This window comes from Aotus nancymaae, unplaced genomic scaffold (genome assembly GCF_030222135.1).
Source record: "Aotus nancymaae isolate 86718 unplaced genomic scaffold, 86718_ANA_hifiasm-v0.15.2.pri h1tg000015l_0, whole genome shotgun sequence".
Classification (NCBI taxonomy): domain Eukaryota; kingdom Metazoa; phylum Chordata; class Mammalia; order Primates; family Aotidae; genus Aotus; species Aotus nancymaae.
The window spans coordinates 5998481-6011402 of record NW_026988426.1 but is presented as its reverse complement, the minus strand read 5'-3'; positions in this window follow the sequence as shown (position 1 = coordinate 6011402).

Sequence of the window (12922 nt, the reverse complement as noted above, 5' to 3'; positions counted from 1 at the left end):
TAAGCCAAAGCAGAACATGATGTCAACATGACTGAAGACATGAACACAGAATGCTATTAACAAATGGTTTAATAACAAAAGAGCATTATTTATTTCTATTATATAATGTGGCACTTATGTTAATAGAGAAATACTTTTCAGATGGGTGATGAACTGCTAAGCATAAATAAGGTTGTTTCAGGTGTTTCTGACATCAGAACTTGTACTCACTAGTGATAATGAGTCCTTGTTCATGGTTCTATTAGTTTATTCTATCATTCTATCAACCACTACTTAGCAAGAGCTTACTAAAGGCTAGGCACTAAGCTAGGTACTGGAGATACAGTGATAAGCCAAATCATTTAGCTTCTCTAAACAAGTTATACTCTATAGTGAGGTATAGTCACACCAACACTTTTAATCGTGGTGGATGTTTCTGAGGGTAGAAACATTTTATTGTAACTGTTGCTGGAGGTCAAAAAAGGGTTCCTTGAGGATGTGGTGCTTAAATTGAGATCTGAAGCTGACTAGCTGAGCAGGGTTGCAAGAGTGTAAAGGCAAAGGGAATGGCAAGGGCCAAGTCCCTGTGTTGGGAGGGAACACAGTGGGTTTGGGCACTTAGAGAAGGCCAGTGAGGCTGGAGCAGGTGGATGGTGGTCAGGTGATTTGTTCTAGAGATTTAGGTAAGAGCCAGAACATACAGGGCCCTGGAAGCCAGTTTCAGGTGAGGTGTCTTTATGTTAAGAGTGCAGAGAAACCACTGGAGGGGTTAAAGAAAGGAGATAATATTATACAATTTTAGTTTTGAAAAACATCTCTTAGGCTGCCATTGGAAAATGTACCAAAGTGAGCCAAAGTAGATGTGGGCTTGAGCAGTTAGGAAGCAGCTGCAGTTGTCTTGGCCGTAAGCATGGAAACCTGACAAGAAGCAAAAGGATTCAAGAGATGTGGTTGTGCGGCTGTCCTGTCTGTGCCACCTCTCTCCCATACAGACTACCAAACTGCTCTTCTGTCTTCACAAAACCTTTACCCTATATTGCTGTTTCCCTTTTCACTACTTTCCCTGGAAAGGGCAGGTTTAGTTCTGTCTTTATATGTAAGACAGAGATAGTGGCTGCTTCCTGAGCCCGTCTCCCAGCTGTTTGCCTTCTTCCTTGGGTGGTCTCCCTGGCAGTGTGGTCTTAGAGTATTTACATCTGCCTGCTAGCTGGTTTTGCCTGTTTGACATCTCTTCTTGGATGTCTCACAGACATCCCCAACTTCCATATTCTTAGTGTCACTTTAGTTTTCTTTTCCCCAAACTAATTACTCTACCTTCTTTTCTTTTCTTTTCTCTATCTATCTATCTAATCTTGTATTTCTGTATTTAGGAGTGCTTAATAAATATTTGTTGAGTCAATGGGTGATTTAATGATACAATTACGGTAGTAGGTAGTACTAAACAGGAAATATTTTCTCCTTATTTAAGGACGTTTTATAAGAGAACTCTAGTTTTTCAAAATTCTGTTTAAAATGAGCCACCCAGAACTGGACACACTTTTCTATTGTTCACTAGTGTTCTCCTTAGATGGCCCCACCTCTCTGACCCCTCTTTCCAGCTATGTATATTTCTGTTCCACAGGCAGTTGTTAGATTGCTGCCCTTGATTGGTTTTCTGTTTTCAGCAGGCCAGTGCCCAGCTAAATTGGATGACCAACTTTGCTAGTGTCCAGTTTTATCTAAAGTGATGTTTCCTGTTTTTACAGATGACTTTTAAAACCTCCTGCAAATGTGATCATCGTTATAGCCCATACTTGCATGGTTTGAATATCCTCAGTAGCCAGTTTCACAAACAAAAAATGTAAGGTTTATATAATGTAGAGTAATAAGATAATGAAACTGTATTTTCCTACTTACTACTTTGAAAAATTTCAAAAGATGAGTTAAAAAATTTTAAAACATTGGCAATAGCAGCAGAGTAAGTATGCATATTTGTAGGATACTTAGTATAAATTTTGATATATTTTCTTAAAATGAATCACAGTAAAATCACATTATTATATCTTATAAAAATACCTTACTCTGTTGAAAAGAGAGATTTATATTAAAAACCTACTAGCTGCATTTATATTAAAATTGTTCACCTTATTAACAGGTCAAACAATATATTTTAATAATTCACATTCTAACACTTGGGTTTCAAATGATATAACTTGTATGCATTTGGGTATAATCTTAGATACCCATAAAGGAGCACTAAAACAAAAATGAGCTCAATAATAATGGAAGAGTGAGTATTTCAAAAAAACATAATTTACTGACTTTTAGTATGATTAGGTTAAGTTAGGTTAAACTGTAGAAGGAAATTGTGCTCTCTCTGCCCTGAAAAGTTTAAGAACAAATTATAGTCTTGAATGGTTTATTCACATGACTGAAGTTAGGAACCATTCCTTTTAACTTTTTCTTTTGAAATAATTATAGATGTATAAGGAGTTGCAAAGATAGTACAGAGAGCTCTCTGTGCTCCTTATCCAGTTGCTCCTAATGGATATTGCCTATATAATTTAGTACATATCAAAATCAGAAAACTGACATTGGTGCAATGTATGTGTGCAGTTATATGTCGTTTTATGAACATTCTTTGAAGTCTTCTTACCACACACTGTTTATAATTCTTAAATATTTCTTCTACACACATTAAGAATCACATTAGACAATGTTATTTTTAACCATCAAACATAATTTAGAAAAGAGAAGAAAGTCTGTTGTGTTTACTCGTAGTTTTGCATATGTTCTTTCTTCCTTCCTTTCCTTCCTGATGTTCTAATATTCTTTTATCAGTTTATTTTTGTTCTAATATTCTTTTATCAGTTTATTTTTGTTTTTTGAAATTTCTTTACATATTCTTTGTGGTAGGTCTACTTGAGATAAATTCTCTTTATTATTTCAGCTGAGAATGTCTTGATTTTTATTTTTATTTGCCAAGAATAATTTTGCTGGATATAGAATTTCCAGTTGACAGCTATTTTCTTTCTGCACTTGAAAAATGTTCTGTTATTCCCTTCTGGTTCTCTTTAGTTGCTGATGAGAAGTTCTGTCATTTGATTTGGTTTCCCTGTTAAGTAAGGTCTCATTTCTTTCTCAAGGCATGCCAATAAGCATAATATTAGTTATTGTAATTCATCATGCACCTACTATGTGCTTGGCATGGTATATGCTATCTCTAACCTTCTTGAAATCTCTGTTATCTGTATTTTGTGGATAAAGAATCTGAGACTCATGCAAGTACATTAACTTAGCTAAGGTCACAGAATTTAGAAATGTTTGAGTTAGGGTATGAACCAAGACTTGTGTAAATCTAAAATATTTGCACTTTGACTTTTTCATACAGTTGCAGAAAGTTGAAGACAATCATAGTTGGTAAGTTTTCTACCAGCTCCTTACAACAAAAATTACAATTTTTCTATTAGTCCTTTCTTTGACTTAAAGTAGAATCTTAAAAAGACACTGTGTAAGAGCTGCCAATTTTCCTTTCAGAATATCATGCTAAATGTTTTGGATCAGTTCAATTCAATTTAATAAGTCTCTGCTTTTAATTTCGTTTTCTGTATTCCTCGCAGTGTATTATAAAATAGCATTTTAGAAGAAATTAATAATAATTTTAAGCAATACCTATTTTCAAACAAGGCTAAACTATTAATATATTTGAATTCAATCCCTAACAAATAACTAGTATCAAATCAGTGGTACCACAAATAATGTAGTTAATATCCCAAGGTATTGTTTTAGTGGCAAATGTGTATGGATTACTGCATAGTCAAGAGGGTTTGCTTATGAGATTATTGCTTTCCCATGTATTCTCTTCAAAATTTTTTTTCAGCTGTGGCAGTTGCCTGGTTCATCTTTTTAGACACCATGCAATTCGCAGAACAACAGTCAAGAAAAAGGTTGAAAAAAATACAGATGAGTTCTATGGAGATTTAATGAAGCAGTCTGATATATCAGTGAATCATGATGTACAATATGTTTTAGGTTTCTGTTTTTGTGCAAGGGACTGATTATAGAGCTCTAAACTTGAAATCTTATTAAAATCTCTGAAGATGCAGATAGAATATATCTCATTTAAAAAGTATTCTCTACTTAAGAAATTTATAATTCAGCATTGTTTATATATGTCTTAGTATATTAGATATTATTCATCAACCCACATTAGAGGAAACAGCATTTTAATATTTTCTTTAGTTAAAAAAGTAAAATAACTTAATTATAACAATTGAAATGATTAATTAACATATTATGAGACAAAACTTAATCACCTTCACCGTAGTTGATTCTGTACCATCTCTTCTCAAATAATGTGACATTAATCCCCAACTAATGTTAACATTGTAGGGTGTATCTTTTCATACTCTTCCCCATGCTCAAGTACACACACACACAGACACACACATACACACACACACACTCTCTCTCTCTCGTGCTCTCTCTCTCTCTCCCCCTCAACATGTGTTGGACTTCAATAGTAACAAATGTATGCTTCCTAAATTGGACTGTTCTCTAATTTGCCTCCACCGCATTCTGCTAGGACAGTAGATATAGATCAGAATTATTTAAAATTAGCTATAGTATATTCTATACTATGAATGTATGAATGTATTCAGTTATTGCATATTGATGTACATTTGGATGGTTTCTTGTGAGATATTCTTTTTTGTTTCTCTTATAAACAATGAGATGATAAAATATCTTTGCTTATATATCTTTATTCTTATACAACAATGCTTTGATTTACAAAGGGTAGATTTCTGGTAATGGGACTGACAGTTCAAAGGATATATATACTTAACATTGTATAGATACTGCTATATTTTTTTCCTAAATGTTTACTGAAATTCATATTCCTGAAAGTATTATATAACGTGGTTCATTTTATCAATCTTTAACAGTACTCGGTGTTATCACTATTTATGCAAATGTGATTGGTGAAAACTGATATTTCATTGTTACTGTAAGTTGCATTTTCTGAATATTGGTGAAGTTGAATGGCTTTTTCTGTTTATTGGCCATTTTGGTTTTCTCTTGTGTGAATTTCTGTTCATAATATTTTGCCATTTTTCTATTGAGTTGCCTTTTACTTATCAATTTATGGGAGTACTTTCTATATTAGGGGTATTAACACTATGGTTATTTATTTTGGAAGTTTTCCCAGTCTGTGTGTTTTTGAAGTGGTTTAGAGTATGTTTTGCTATAGGATAAATTAAAATATATGTAATCACATTGATCTATCTTTTTTGTTTAAGTTTTCCATCTTAGTTCTACAAATACTCTCCAATTCTCTTATGAATGTTACTGTCTTATTTTTTATGTGAGTATCTTTAATTCATCTGGAATTTACTGTTATATGTGGTGAGATATGGGAGTTAAGCTTTGCCTTTTTGTAGATATCTAGCTATTTATTATGCTGATGCCATTTAGTAAATATAAAAATCACTCTTTCTCTCTGAATTTAAGTGCCATCAGTATTTTTAAAAAAATATTTAAATGATTACATTTCTTCCCCAGATTAACCCATTTTCAGTAAGGTAATGACTTTTTAAAAGCAGGATTTAGTAAATTGAAAAGGTTATTTCTCTTTGCTCAAATGTCAAATGCTACCTGATACACTTTACTGTTTCTGGCTAAAATTTACAAGCCCAGAAGGGATTATTGCTGTGAACAAATCCACTAATCCGGATGCAACTTAAAAATTTGAAGACCCTGGGAAAAAAAGGGAAAATTTAGGATATTTATTCAGTTCTTCTGTAAAAGCAATAATATGTAAACACTTTGAAAAAAGGCATTTATGGAATTAAGGAAAATTCTTTGCCTTTCAGATACAGAGAAATTAGTTAAGCCCAGGATTATGAAGACAAGTAGAATGGTAGCATAATAATTTGGATGAGAAATGTTTGGGGCACATAATAAAGTGGGATATAGGAGAAAGATTTTAAGAAGTAGCAGTGCTAAGATTTGGGGTATAAAGGAAGGGAAGGGGTCTAGGATGATACCTAGATTTCTAGTTTGGAACAAGTATACATGCAGGGATGTGGTTTATGAAAATGAGGTGAGGAATGAGTTTGGGAATGGGAAGCTAATGACTTCTGTTTTAGACTTAAACATTTGGAGGCTTTTAGGGATTTGTGGGGACAAATGAAGATCTTTATTGGGTGGCTGAATAGATCTGACTGTAGCTCATGAAAAGAGTTGGGGATTTGACATGATCAGTGTATATAGGTGGTATTTCAATTGTGGGAGCATATGAAATTGCATAGATGGAATAATTGCTTGAAGAGAGAAGAGGGATGAAGATGGAGGCATCTAAGATGTAGGCAAAGGATTGCAAGAAGACACGGAGAAGGAATGGCAGGAGACTCAGGAATAAAATAGGAAGAGAGGAGTTTTGTGGAAGCCAAAGGAGGAGAAAGTTTCCTAAAGGAAGCAGTAGTCATTGTAGTCAGATGGCACAGAGATTTCACATCGGCTAACCCTCAAACATGTTTCCTGGGTTTGGCAATAAAGAGGTTATCAGTGGTTCAGGGAAGAGAATAGGAGGTGAAGTGGGGATAAGTTTACTGTTGTTCTGTTTCAATAGATTGGCTGCTAAGTGGACAATACAGTAGCTGAGAGATGATGTAGGGCTGAGTGAGGGTGTGTATGTGTGTATAAGATGAACAGGATATGAGCAATGTGCTAAATCTAGGGATGGGGGAGAGGGTGAAAATATATGAGAAAGGGGTAATTGATATGAAGTTTCTAAAGAGACGAGCCTGGAGTTTCAGGAAAAATGGGGATACCTTTCCCACGGAGTCTGGAGAGAGGAAGGAAAGTTTTAAGATATAAGGCACAGGCAAGTTTGAGGCAGGGCAGAGTAGTCCAGGGAAGAATGAGAATCTCTGTGTTTTTGTTGGTGAATTAAAGGAAACATTCTGAGGAAAGGGAGGGAAGACAAAGGGTCAGGAGACTTGAGGGACATGGGGAAGGCAGCTGCCTTGCAGTAAGGCCTCTCCAAATGATCACAGCGCATCACTGTGATCAAAATGACGTTAGTGTTATCAGCAGTGGAATCATAAACAAATCGATTTCATCTAATTTCCATTATCTTTCAGTATGTGAGATGTTTTTATCCTGAGGATTTATGTGTAACATAGGACTGAGAGATTTACTAAAATTTAAGCTACAGTAAATATTTGATTAACAATACAGGTATGAAATTAAACAGCACTGTCAGCCACCAGGGGTTCTGTTCTGCCTGATCACTTTCCATTTTGCTCTGCTTCAAATGTTCACATTTTTTCCTCTTAGCCATAAACATTTAAAAACCAATGGTATTTGGCCAATCAAACCAGTGTACTAAGTAGAGATTTAGAGAAGTGCATGCAGGTGGTGTTGGGCAATTGCCAAAATGAGAGTGTTAGCATAGCATGCAGGCTTCTCTTCTTATGAGCTCTGACTCCAGTATTGACTCTTTTTTGTATATAGAAAATATAATTTGTTGAGAACTCATTACAGTGAAGGAACTTACATTTTAAAAACAGAGACAGAGAACTAAACTTTTATTGAGTTAAATTATATAAATTTTTAAAGGATTTCAAGGATAAGTTGACTTCACATGATTAAAATAACTAAGTTATGAACATTTTTGTTAGTTATCTGCTCAGTGTGTTTGGGGCCTTTGTCATGTCAGCTTTCTTTAAGACAGGCAGAATTTTATGTAACCTCTTCAGAGCAAGTGACTATTTTCTGAAGGACTCTAGGATGATGCTAGATACCCCAAATTCTCAGGTGCTGGCTATGTGTGTTGCCTTTGCTAAGCACTTGGTTGCTTTCTGCCATTCTTTGCAAGCAGGTGATTGATGCTAGAAACTGACAGGATGCTAGGTTGTGAGTGATGTACCCTTCCATTAAAAACAGAGATTTACTAATTTGCTTTTCAATTGTAGAGCGCTTCTTACTATAACATCCCTGTAATAACAGTAACCTTATAATTGTAATGTCAAAAAAGCAAGAAAGCTATGGTGAAAAAGCATTAATAACAAACCAAAACCTTTACTAATAAAATGTCACTTTGAGAGGACTTAATTTTGTGTACACTTTAATACTAATATATCATAAGGCACTCTTGATAATAGTGAAAAATGAAAATATTTACCAACTAGCTATGTTATAGAATAAATTCCTATAATATTGTTCTATATATGGTGATATTTAGAATTCAAGGAAATATACATAGTCACTGACTTTGTGTGGAATTTCCCTTCCCTTCTCCACTACCCTGTTAGAAATCCCTACTGTTGACTATTTCCAGAAGTCTTGCAGGGTGTTGTGATAAAAGTCCAATTCCTCTTCCTGTTCTTGCTTAGGTCATCTCTTTCTTTCCTCCGTCCTTTTGTTCTCCGATTCTTTCTGTTTTATTTCCCATCACAGAACATGGTTGATTATGCTGTCCCTGTTAAAGTCAGTTACCCTATTCCACCTGATTCATCCTTGAGAAAACTACATGTGGCCATCGTGGGTTTTAATGCCACTGGCATTTCTGTCCTGGCACTGCCTCCTCTTCTGTCCTGCCACCATGATAGAATGGACCCTGTGTCACAGCACCATTGGTACACATCCTGCCACTGGTGTCTAGAACTTTGAGCAGTTTAAACCCCCCAGCTTCTCTAACTCTTTCTCTTGCCAACTTGTGAAGCCCCCAAACTGGTATCTGAGTAGAGCCAGTGCCTCGCACTGTGGGAGTTTCCTGTCCTAATGCTTAAATGATGGCTCTAGAACTTGTCTGGTCATGAGGAACATTACTGGCTTATAATGAATGCAGAGCCCTGGTCCCCTGATTAAGTTGCTGTGATGGGCCAAATAATATTGTTCCTCACCTTTTCCCCTGCAGTAGGTATCCACATCAAATCCCTGGAACCTGTGAACATGGCCATTTGGACAAAGGGTCTTTGCAGATAGGATTAAATTCCGGATCTTGAGATGAATGGATTATTCTGGATTATCTGGGTGGACCCTAAATGCCAACACAAGTATCCCTATGAGAGAAACACACAGAGGGAGGAGAAGAAAGGAGAGGAGGCACTGTGACTGCAGGCAGAGATTGGAGTGGCAGCTACACAGGAAGGAATGCCAACAGCTGCCCACTGGAAGAGACAAAGAGCAGATTCCCCCTTAGAACCTCCAGAGGGAGAGCAGCCTGAAACTCCTGGGCTCAAAGCATCCTCTTGCTGCAGTCTCTCCACTCACTGGCACTACAGGCATGCCACCATTTCTGGCTAATTTTTTTACTTTTTGTAGAAACAGGGTCTTGCTATATTGCTCAGGCTGGTCTCAAGTGATCCTTCTGGTCTCAAGTGATCTCCTGGACTCAAGTGATCCTCCTGCCTTGGCAGTATTTTTTTAATGGCACTGAGAGTATTATTTCCTCCCAGTACATTTGGATTAACTGTTAAGTAATCACAGTCATTTCCTGATTTTGATACAATGTATGACTGATTTTTAGAAGAAAAAGAATTGGGAAGTTTTAGAAATTATAAGTTATGTGGGGTTTTTAAACACTGAGAACCTTGTCATTTTCATTCAAAGGCTTTTTCATTATAACTTATTTCCCATTTATAGTACATCACCAACAGCTTTTCTACTTACATAAACTTGGACCCAAGATTGATTGGTTGCCTATTTACTCATTCTATAAAAATGTGGAGGCACCATGCAATAAGAATACATAAGTATAATTTATGTAAAGGAAAATTAGGCCCACAAATAAAATCGATACAGCTAGATCATGAAAGTCAACTCACTTTCTAGAGTTTCGTCTTTATCATTCACTTTAATGTTATGTTTTTTCAATTTTTCTCTTTTAAAAATGAACTTCTATTTGTTAATGCATTTAGATTTTTTTTTGTGTGTTCCCAAAGATTTGTGTGTGTGTTGTGTGCATTTAAGTCTATGCAGTTTTATCACAGGTGTGGGTTTGTATTTCCACAGTCAAGGTACAAAATAGTTCCATTACTACAAGAGTCCCTTGGGTTGTCCTTTCATAACCATCCCTTCCCCAATCTGTAATCAGCTGCAGTGACAAATCTGTTTTCTGTTTCTATAATACAGTATGTAACCTTTTGGAATTTACTTCTTTACTCAGCATAATTCCCTTGGAATATCTGAGTTGTTGTGTTTATCAACAGTTAATTCATTTTTATTGCTCAGGAGTGTTTCATGATTTGGAATATACCATATTTTGACTGTTAGCCCACTGGAGGACATGTAGGTTACTTTCAGTTTTTGGCCATTACCAGAAAAGCTGCTGTGAACATTTACGTGCAGGTTTTTGTACAGACATAACTTTCCATCTTTCTAGAATCTATGCCCATGTGTGTAATTGCTGGGTTGTATAGTACCTGTGTGTTCAGTATTATAAGAAAATGCCAAACTATTTTCCAGAGTGACTGTACCATTTCACTATTTCACTAGCAGTGCTTGAATGATACAGTTTCTCTGCGTCCTTGCCTGTATTTTGTGTTATCCTTATTTTTTATTTTAGATATTCTGATAGGTATGCAGTGATATCTTGTGGTTTTAATTCACATTTTTCTAATGGCTATTGGTGTTGGATATCATATGATATCTGTTCATGTCATTTGTCCATTTTATAATTGGATTTTTGATTTTTTTACTGTTGAGTTTTTAAAAAATATATTCTAGATACTTGTTCTTTGTTGGATATGTGGGTTGCAGATATTTTATCTCAGTCTGTAGCTTGTCTCTTCATCCTCTTACAAGGGTCTTCACAGAGCAAAATTTTAAATTTTTATGGGTCCAATGTATCAATTTTTTCTATGTGGATTCACTTTTAGAGTCAAGTCTAAGAAGTCTTTACCTATCGTTAGCTCCTGAAGATTTCCTTTTTTTTCTAAAAGTTCTGTAGTTTTAAGCATTACATATAAGTGACTGATTTCAAGTTCATTTTCTATAAATGTGAGACCTGGGTTGAGATTATTTTTTCCTTTTGATTGGTCAATGGATATCCTATTATGCCAGCACAATATGTTGAAAAGACTATTCTTGCACTGAATTGCTTTTTCACCCATGTAAAAAATTAGCTGGGTATCTTAGTGTGCGTATATTTCTGGGTTCTCTACTCTGTTCCATTGATCTGTCTTTCTATTCCTCCACCAATACCACACAGTTTTGATTATTATAGTTATATGGTAGGCCTTAGTATGGGGTAGAGTCATTCTTCTCACTTTATTCTCTGTCAGGATTGTTTTAGCTAGTCTAGGTTCTTTGCCTTTTCATATAAATTTTTAAATAGTCTTGTCTATGTCTATAAAAAAAAACTTTGCAGAGATTTTGATAGGAATTGTGTTAAGCCAATAGATCAATTTGGCGAAGAGTTGACATTCTATAAGGAAAGGGTTTTCTAGTCACAAATTGTTTTAGTTTGTTTAGTTAGTTATTTTAGAATGTTTTTATTTCTTGTTCATTCCTTAAGGGTAATTTCATCGATGTAGAACTCATGGTTGACAGTCCTTTTCTTTCAGCACTTGAAAAATGTGTTGAAAACCTTCTGGCCTCCATGGTTTCTGTTGAGAAATCTGCTATTATTTGAATTGTTATTCCTCTATAAGTACAGTGTTGTTTATCTTTCACTGATTTCAAGATCTTTTTCTTTAGTTTTTATTAATTTGTCTTGCTATGTTTTTTCTTGGGTTTATTCTGTTTGAGCTTCATTCAGCTTCTTGAATCTGTAGTTTTATGCCTTTTGCTAAATTTGGGAAATACGTAGCCATTATTTCTTCAAATATTCTTTCAGCCTCAGCAACTTTCTCTTCTGCTTTTGAAGCTCTAGTGATATAAATGTTGGATCTTTTGCTTTTTATTACAGGCTCTGAGGTTCAGTCATTTGTCCCCCAGTCTCTTTCTCTCTCTTGTTGCTTGCTGGTCAATGCTGTTGTTCTATCTTCAGGTTCACTGATTTTATGCTTTGTTATCTGCATTCTCTTATTTAACTCATCCAGTGAGTTTATTTATTTTATTTTATTTTTTGAGTCAGAGTCTTGCTCTGTTGCCAGGCGCCAGGCTGGAGTGCAGTGGCACGATCTCGGCTCACTGCAACCTCTGCCTCCCAGGTTCAAGCAATTCTCCTGCCTCAGCCTCCTGAGTGGCTAGGACTACAGGTATGCACTACCACACCCAGCTAATTTTTGTATTTTTTAGTAGAGACAGGGTTTCACCATGTTGACCAGGATGATCTTGATCTCTTGACCTTGTGGTCCGCCTGCTGTAGCCTCCCAAAGTGCTGGGATTACAGACATGAGCCACTGCGCCCAGCCAGTGAGTTTATTTTTTTAGTTTGTTACTGTATTTTTCATTTATTTAACTTTCATTTGTTTTTTAAAAAATAACTTCTAGTTCTTTGCTGAGATTTTTTTTTCAAGAGAAAACTTAATTGCTTGCTGATGCATTTTTGTGATGGCTGTTTTAAAATCCCTGTCAGATAATTCCAACATATGTGTCATCTTGGTGCTGGCATCAGCTGCTAGCTTTTTCTCACACAAGTTGTGATTCCCATAGGTTTTGATATGATGTGTGATTTTTAAGGGTCTCTTTTACATTTTGGCTGTCATGTTAGGAGACTCTTGGTCCTATTTAAACCTGTTATTTTAGCTAACAGCCCCCAGATTTAGCACTCAGGTGCTGGTCTACTTTTGTGGGTGATTCCAATGAGATCTCAATTTTAGAGCATTTGTCTTGCTGTTTGGGTCTGTTTTGTTTTTCTGCTGCCCATAGGCCTCCCCCTGATCCCTGCAGGTACCTCTGGAAGGTGCAGAACTTGATTCCTTAGTCCTGGCTGCCTGGGAACTCTAATGGGGGAAGGGAGTCTGGAAAGGAAAGTGCTTCTCCTGGCCACTGTTATCAGTGTGGTTCTTTG